This window comes from Saimiri boliviensis, chromosome 1 (genome assembly GCF_048565385.1).
Source record: "Saimiri boliviensis isolate mSaiBol1 chromosome 1, mSaiBol1.pri, whole genome shotgun sequence".
Lineage (NCBI taxonomy): Eukaryota > Metazoa > Chordata > Mammalia > Primates > Cebidae > Saimiri > Saimiri boliviensis.
This window is the reverse complement of record NC_133449.1, coordinates 98679602-98688723: the sequence shown is the minus strand read 5'-3', so window position 1 is coordinate 98688723 and position 9122 is coordinate 98679602. Positions and strand designations below refer to the sequence as shown.

Below are 9122 nucleotides of genomic sequence, written 5' to 3'. Positions count from 1 at the left end.
CGGGGCCTGCGGCCGGGGGTGGGGCGCGGGGGGCCGGTGGGAGGGCTCGCGGGGAGGCGGGGCCTGGCGGCGCCGGGCGCGGAGCCTGCGGCCGGGGGCGGGGCCTGCGGCCGGGGGCGGGGCACGGGGGCCACTGGGAGGGCTCGCGGGGTGGGCGCCCCTGTCGTCCGCGCCCCTGGGACTCCCGGTGTCCGCCCCTCCCCGCGACGTCCGACTCGGTCCCTTCAAAGGCAGGCCGCAGCCCTGCAGCGCGAAATGCGCCCCGGTGCCACCCACCGTCCCAGGCGCCGGGCCACGGCCCTCGAGGGACCAACGCGTGCGCTGGGACCTCCTTGCTTCTCGCCTTCCCGGCCGGGCGGGAGCGTCCCTGCGACCCCCCTGCCGCGAGGCCTTTGCAGACCACTCTGCTTAGTCTTAGCCCCTCTCTCTCCACACAGTTTCCTACCGCACTCTTCGCTTGAGCTCTTATCCGAGTCTAATATTCCAAATAATGTACCGGTTTATCCGGTTTATTGCCTCTCCTCCCTAACCAGAAACCTTTCAGGGCAGGGTTCACTGTCAGTTCTACTCCTGGCTGGGCCCCCAAGACTGGCACACATGTGTGGAAGGAATGTAGGTAACCTTCATCGATCAACGCATCAATTGTCACACTTTGTTCATGCTACAGCGGGATGAACCTTGAAGACGTAATATTTAGTGAAAGAAGCCAGACACGAAAAAACCACACATTGCATGATTCCATGTGTGTGAAATGTCGGGAACAAGCCAATCCATAGAGACGGAAAGTAGGTGAGTGGTTGCCAGGGGCGAGGAGTTGGTAAAATGGGAAATGGCTGCTAAAGGATCATGGATTTCTTTCGTGTAGTGCTCACTACAGCCTCCACTTCCCAGGCTCAGGGGATCCTCCTGCCTCAGCCTCTCATGTAGCTGGGATCACAGGTGCAGGATGCCACACTTACCTATTTTTCTTTCTTTCTTTCTTTTTTTTTTTTTTGAGACAGAGTCTCGCTCTGTCACCCAGGCTGGAGTGCAGTGCGGTGATCTCTGCTCACTGCAGCCTCCACCTCCCTGGTTCAAGCAATTCTCCTGCGTCAGCCTCTTGAGTAGCTTGGATTACAGGCACCTGCCCATATGCCCAGCTAATTTTTTTGCATCTTTAGTTCGGGGTTTTGCCATGTTGGCCAGGTGGGTCTTCAGTTCCTGACCTTGTGATCCACCAACCTCAGCCTCCCAAAGTGCTGGGATTACAGGCATGAGCCACCACGCCTGGCCCTTTGATTTTTATAGAGACAAGGTTTCAGTATGTTGTTCTGGCTGGTCTTGAACCCCTTGGCTCAAGCGATCCTCCTGCCTCAGTCTCCCAAAGTGCTGGGATTACACGTGTGAGCCAGCACACTCAGCCCACTTACAGGATCTTTATTATTTTTATTTTTATTTATTTTATTGATTTTTTTTTTGAGTTGGAGTCTTTCTGTCGCCCAGGCTAGAGTTCAATGACTCAATCTCAGCTCAATGCAAACTTCACCTCCTGGGTTCAAGCTATTCTCCTACCTCAGCCTCCCAAGTAGCTGGGATTACAGGTACCCACCACCACACGTGGCTAATTTTTGTATTTTTGGTAGAGATGAAACCCTGTTGATCAGGCTGGTCTCAAACTCCTGACCTCAGGTGTTCCACCTGCCTCAGCCTCCCAAAGTGCTGGGATTACAGGTGTGATCAAGGATCTTTAAATGATATTCTCATTGACTGGATGGCTGTCCCCCATCTCTCCCTCTCCCCTTTTCTTTGGGGATCTCACACATTCACCCTTCCAAGCCTTACTTGCCCATCTTTGATCCTTCCTGGACCTGTCCTCACCCCAGACATGACTAATCCTCATGTTCTGTCTTTGTACCCTGACATGTGGATGTCTGTTCTGATAGGAGTTCATGCACTGCCTCTCATTCATCCAGCAGACTCTTCAGGAGCACCTGCCATGTGCCCAGCACTGTGGTAGGTGCCAGGGATACAAAGAAGAAACTTTCAGGGGTTTTAGGAAGAGAGGCAAACAAGTAAATCAGTGATGACCCTATCGTGGTGAGCACTGTGCTGGGGCAATACATGGAAGACCAAGAGTTGGACATACCCTTTTTTACAGCTGGAGTTAAAGGTTCTCTTGATAGATAGATATAGATAGATAGATACATGTACCTCTCTATATGGATATCTACCTTATCTATTTATCTATCTAACAAGATATTTAGCTGTAGATATTTTAAGAGTCTGGCTGGGTGAGGTGGCTCACATCTGTAATCCCAGCACTTTGGGAGGCTGAGGCAGGTGGATCACCTAAGGTCAGAAGCTCAAGACCAGCCTGGCCAACATGGTGAAATCCCGTCTCTACTAAAAATACAAAAATTAGCCGGGCAGCATGGCAGATGCCTGTAATCCCAGCTACTTGGGAGGCTGAGGCAGGATAATCCCTTGAACCCTGGAGGCGGAGATTGCAGTGAGCTGAGACTGCGCCATTGCACTCCAGCCTGGGCACACAGCGAGACACGGTCTCAAAAAAATAAACAAAAAAGAGCTTATAATTCTTACATAGCTAAATAGAGACATGCACCTCTATATATGGGTATCTATATTATCTATCTAATGAGAGATTTAGCTGAAGATATTTTCAGAGCCTATAACTCAGCATTGACATCGGCCTTCTGGGTGTCTTGTTCTTTATGAATGAGCAGATGTGTAACCTAGTATATGGGGGTGGGAGTAAGGGCCTGAGACAAGCACACCCACACATGACCTTGACAGGCACAGGGTGTAGGCTCGGCTAACTTGCTTCAACTTGCGTTTCCTATGAGCACTTTGTGAACTACCCTCTCACTTTTTTTCTTTCAGTAACATTTTGTGTCCTCCCAAATTATAAAAGTGATGCATGCTTCATTCAACTATTCTCAATACAGAAAAGTTCAAAAGAAGAAAACCAAACAGCCGTGTGTAGTGGCTCATGCCGGTAATTGCAGCACTTTGGGAGGCAGAGGCAGAAGGATCACTTGAACTCTGGAGTTTGAGACGATCCTAGGCAACATAGCAAGACCCTCGTCTGTACAAAAAAAAAAAAGGTAAAAATTAGCCAGTCATGGCTGCATGCGTCTACAGTCCCAGCTACTTGGGAGGCTAAGATGGGAGGATTGCTTGAGCCCACGAAGTCAAGGTTGCAGTGAGATGCGGCTGTGCCACTGAAACTGTGGCCTGAGTGACAGAGCAAGAGATTGTCTTACAAACAAAACAAAACAATACAAAACAAACAGTCATTTCTACACCATTCAAAAAAATTGGTTCATATTGTTCTCTCAATATTTTCCTCTTACATAATTTCTTTATCATAATGATAATTCCAGTTTTCTTTTCTTTTTGTTTTTTGAGACAGAGTTCCACTCTTGTTACCCAGGCTGGAGTGCAATGGTGCGATCTCGGCTCACCGCAAACTCCGCCTCCTGGGTTCAAGCAATTCTCCTGCCTCAGCCTCCTGAGTAGCTGGGATTACAGGTGCGCGCCACCATGCCCAGCTAATTTCTGTATTTTGAATAGAGACGGGGTTTCACCATGTTGACCAGGATGGTCTCGATCTCTTGACCTCATGATCCACCCGCCTTGGCCTCCCAAAGTGCTGGGATTATAGGCGTCAGCCACTGCGCCCGGCCCGATAATTCCAGTTTTCGAAATGCTAGACAGTGCTCTAAGCCCCTTGCATGTATTGACTCATCTGATACTATCTCTGTATCCTGATGTGTGAATATCTGTCCTTATATGAATTCATAAACTCCCTCCTTCATTCATTCAGCAGACTTTACGAGAACACCTGCTGTGTGCCTGGCACTGTGGTTGCTGCCAGGGATATAAAGAAGAAACTTTCAGGGGTTTTAAGAAGAAAGGCAAAGAAATAAATCAGCGCTGACCCTACCGTGGTGAGTTATACTTTGACTCTTTGAGAAAGGTATCATTACTTTCCCTGTTTGCAGATAGGGACACTGAGCCTGGAGAAGTTAAATCCCTTGCTCAAGGTCCCAGAACTTGTCAGGAGCAGAGCTGGGCTTTGAACTCAGGGAGTCTGCCTCCAGTATCTGCATGCCCAGCCTTGGCCACTGCCCCACAGTACCCTCTGTGTACTGATGTAGTGATGTCAGTGCAGAGAGTTGGAAAACAGACCCAGAAGAGAAAAACATCACCCACCTGAGGAGAACAGCTGTTGGTATTTAAGGATAAACCAGCTCAATATTTTTCTCCTGCGTATATTCCCTGCACGCCTCTGCAAGCGAGATTCTGTGGTGCACGCTCCTTGGCAGCTGGCTTTTTCCCCCTTTTGCAAATGTCATGAGTTTTTCACACGTCAGTAAGTCGTCGTCTGTGGTGTGATGAGTAATGGCTGTGCCTGATCCTTTAGTGTGGATTGTGCCCTTGACCTCCCCCGCTGTACCCCTGTCCGGAAACGAAGGTCACAGAAGTGAAAGAGGCATGCCATCTGGAAGCCCAGAATGCCAAAAATATTGGGCGGGGCCTGGGCGAGTTTGGCCTAGTTAGATCGTAATTTGCACACTGGCCCCAAGCTCGCTTCTCCACTCACTCCCCTGTCTCATCCTCACAGTGACCTATGGGTCAATGCTACTGTTCTCACCACTTTACAGATAAGAAAACCGAGGTTCTGAACGATTAGATGATGCACCCAATATCACACAGCTGGTGAGCACGTGAACTAGGATGAGAAACCCAGGCTGTCTATACCAGTGCCCAGTTAACCAGTTAACCAGCACAGCAGAAGCCTCCCCCAGGGCTGCAAACTGGCCATGCCTGGGACACAGGAGGTTGCAATGGCTGCCAAGAGCAGGCAGGGCCAGGAGCATTGCTGTCTCCCTCTGAAGACCATTTGGAAGGGGGTGTGTGAGCTGCCAGCCAGGCTTCCCCAGAGAACAGCTGGGCCTGGAAGAGGCGGTCCGTGTCCCATAATAACTGCTGCAGCAACTTTCCCTGCAGGGTGTTTCCAACTCTGAGTCTCCCGGGGGAGGAGGCCGGGAGGAGGAGGAGGAGGAGGGGTGATTCTCTAAACACCCTGTGCTTCTTACCAAAGGTCTGTCCTTGGCCCAGCTTCCTTTCCAAACATTGAGTAATCTCAAAAAATTGCAGCCTGGCATAAAAGAGCAGGCCTGTGGGCCAAGCCAGATCACGTCCGCACGCGGGATGCCTGGCCCACATGCTCCTGTACACTTGTAACTGTGAGACCAGAGGACAAGAAGCAACAGATGTCCTCAGATCATCGGACCAGCAAATGGGCAGAGCCACGGTGGGTGTCTGGGGCCAGTGCTTGGGTGGTCCCTAACATCAGATGAAGGAAAAAAGAATCTCCTCAGTTGGGATTTCCCACTTCTTCCTCCCTCCTCCTCACTAGTATACTTCTCTCTGCTCTGCCTGGACTGGAGTCCCGACCTGGCTACGCTCTGGCCGTGTGAGCTGGGCTGGCAACTTAGCTCCACAGTGCCTCAGTTTCCCCATCTCCAAATGAAGCACTCATTCCTCTCTCATGGAGTTGACATGAGAATTCCATGAATGAATACATGCTGACGAGTTTGAACAGTGCCTGGTTCATAAAGCCCTGTAAATTTTAGCTTTTGCTGATGGTGGCAGACGCTCGCTCTGCAGAGAGGTGTTTTTTGTCTTGAGCCTTTGATTCCTGTTAAAATGGAAATCATTTGGAAACGGACCCTTTTCCGTAGTCATTTCTACCAGAGTGTTCATCAGGTACAGACACTTTTTAGAGACGGTGTTTTGATTGGAGGGAAGGGAAGATACCAGCCCCCGGACAGAGCGATGGAGAAGGAGAGAGGGAAACAGGTGGGAGGCTCCCTGTGCATCACGGTTTTACCTGAGCTGACACTTGTCGTGGGGTCTCTTGGGTCAGAATTCCTCTCAAACAGAATGGCCACTGAGGTCCCCAGCCAGGCTGGCACTGCCCACAGCCTGTCCTTCTGAGGCATGCAGGACCTGACTGTGTGTCTCTGTTTCTGTCAACCGTGGAAATGAAATGGCTCGAGGACTTAGGGTTTCAAAGTTGCAAACCTGGCTGGGCTCCAGGCTCAGTAGGTAACCCTGCACCAGGCGCGTTTCCCTTGGACCCGTCAGATCTCAATATATAAAACAAGGTGACTCGGACCTAAGCCCTCCCTGCGTTGTGGTGGCAGGAAGGGTATGCACACGCGGCTGCCTGCAGGTTCATCCTGGTTACTTGCTGCCACTGTCAGTCACACACATCTCTGCATCCTGGAGACTTTTCTGTTTTGCTCTGAGATGGAAAGTTACTTACCGCTCTGGGCCTCAGTTTCCTCATCTGCAAAATGGGAGTTAATCTACTTGCCAGCAACACTGATTGGGTGTCTGCCATGTGCTAGATACTCTTTTGGGTGTTGACAACACAGCATTAATCATTGCAGGTTAGAAAGTTATGGTCCTCATGGTGCTGACCTTCTAAAGGAGGAATAATGATAATATTTCTCTCCTAGGGTTAGTTTAAGGATTAAATGAGATAGAGCAGGAAAAACATTTAATGTGGTCCCTAGCACATTGTAAGTGCTTAATAAAATGCTGATTGCTAGTCATCTGCCCAGCTCCCTTCTCCCACGGCTCTGCTACTCAGGATGGTGGACAGTTAACACACATGTCTCCACTCTTCATCCCACGTCCATGGAGGCCATTGTTAGTTGCTCTCAGCAGCCCCTTAGCTCAGAGGTACTCATGGGATTCTAGGAGCAGAGCAGCAGGCAGCACTCACAGACAGAGTCCTCTCAGAACTTATCATCACCCCATTCAACGTCACCTCCTGCATCACCTTCCCTGACAAGCTGCCTGTCCCACATAACTCTGGAGGCTGGGACCCCTTAGGTCCTGTCTGCAGAGTTTGAGCTCGAATTCCAGACCCAGGCCTGCCCCTCCTTAACGAAATAGCAAGTGCATGGGCAGTTCCTCATCAGCTGAGCAGCTACTCCCACACGGACCTGGTGTCAGGAACTGGCTTCTTGCTTGGCTGCCTCTGGAGTCCAGGATTGGGGATGCCCGTCCTGGACTGCCTCTTCTCCATCTGCAGCCAGACCCTTTAACTGCCCATCTGGGACCTTCTTCCCTCACGCTGCAGGAACTGGCTCAGTAGGGCTCTCTTCTGCCTGGGTCTTGCATCATTTTGGTTTTGCTAGTTGCATTCATTCGATCATTCACTCAATACAGCATGCTGGAATGACACGTGGTATAACGATGGTCTGAGATTGACCCTTGCTTCTGCCGCTTGCCAGCTCTGTGACCTTGGGTAAGTTACAGAGCCTCTCTGTGCCTCCCTTTCCTCCTCTGTGAGGTGAGGGTTACAATAGAGCCTACCTTGAGGGTTGCAGGGAGGATTTAGCAAGTTATGACACAGACAGCTCTCAGCACGGTGACTGACGTGCTGTAAACAAATGTCTGATACAGGCCTGCTGCCACTGTCAGTCACACACATCTCTGCATCCTTGAGACTTTACTGTTTTGCTCTGGGGATGGTGAATTCCACTAACTTTAATAAGAAACACTACACTTTCCCGGCATCCCTGGAGTAAGGTGACTTTGCTCATGATGTGTAAATATTGCGGAGAGACGTTTGAATGGTATTTGGAAGTGTAAATGGGAGCTCACCACGCAGGTGAGGGAGGGAAGGGGATCCAGGTGAAGGGAACAGCGTGTGCAAAGGCCTGGAAGAACGGAGCAACATTCTGAGCCTGTGAAGAGCCCAGACTGGCTGGTACACTATGTGCTTGCAGAGAACAAGCACATCAGGAATGGGGTGGGAGCGGTACAGCCTGGATTCCATGAGGGCAGAAACCACCATGCACTGGGTTGGGTGTCTGGCACAAGGTGATGAAAGTAGCTATATTTTCTTGTATTTTTGTAGTAGTCTGTTTTCTCACTGCCGATAAAGATATACCTGAGACTGGGTAATTTATCAAGAGAACGAAGTTTAGCAGTCTAACAGTGCCCCATGGCTGAGGAGGCTTCCCAATGACGGTGGAAGGCAAGGAGGAGCAAAGACATGTCTTACATGGTGGCAAGCAAAGAGAAGGAATCAAGCAAAAGGGGTTTCCCCTTAGAAAAACCGTCGGATCTTGTGGGACTTATTCACGACCACGAGAACAGTATGGGAGAACCCCCCCAATGATTCAGTTATCTCCCACCTAGTCCCTCCCACAACATATGGGAATTATGGGAGCTACCATTCAAGATGAGATTTCGGTGGGGACACAAATGTTAACCTTTATTTGATTTTGTTTGAGACAGAGTTGCACTGTGTCTCACAGGCTGGAGTGCAGCGGGATGACCACGGCACAGTCGCCACCTCCCTGGCTCAAGCAATCCTCCCACTTCAGCTCCTCCCGAGTAGCTGGGGGCTACCGGCACACAAAACCACACCTGGCTAATTTTAAATTTGAATTTGAGTTTAAATTAAACCCCTGTGACACGTGTCACGAGGGTTCGTTATACATATTTCCTCACCCTGGTATTAAGCCCAGTACCCAATAGTTATCTTTTCTGTTCTTTCCCTCCTCCCACCCTCCCTTAATTTTTTAATTCCTTGTAGAGAAGAGGTCTCACCAAGTTACCCAGGTTGGTCTCAAACTCCTGGCTCAAGTGATCCTCCTGCCGCAACCTCCCAAAGTGCTGGGATTACAGATATGAGCCACTGCCCCCAGCCAGTAGCTGTATTTTAAATTCCACAAGTAGATCGTAAACTCTGTAAAGATGAAGCTCATGTATTCTAACTCTCTGTCACGTTCAATATACATTTGTTGTCTGCCTCGGAAGTGTCAGCGGCTGAGAGGCTCCTTTGTCTTACCACTTGCAATCCACAAGCAGAAGATGCTGTCCAGGTCTCACCCACATCGCCAGTTCTGGGTCCCTGCCCCCATCCCCTGCCTGCTGGGACTTTCAGCCCGTTGGGTAGGAGAATACTAAAAGTGCCTAAAAGATTCCCTGGATGCTGAGGGCAGCGTGCAGCCAATGACTGACCAATATCAGGGTATCAAGGTCTGGCTCCCTTGCCTCAAGGTAGTGGGGTCAACTGTGTGGCCCTA

General features: G+C 50.2%; 1 long non-coding RNA gene across 1 annotated transcript; it reads left to right on the top strand.

The window, feature by feature from the left end:
• The first annotated feature begins 148 nt into the window (after nt 1–148).
• Nucleotides 149–8146, top strand: LOC141584842 (uncharacterized). The gene is made up of 3 exons (XR_012518056.1): nt 149–789; nt 2881–3104; nt 3827–8146. It is a non-coding gene; the product is annotated as an uncharacterized LOC141584842 (long non-coding RNA).
• Nucleotides 8147–9122: the final 976 nt, after the last annotated feature.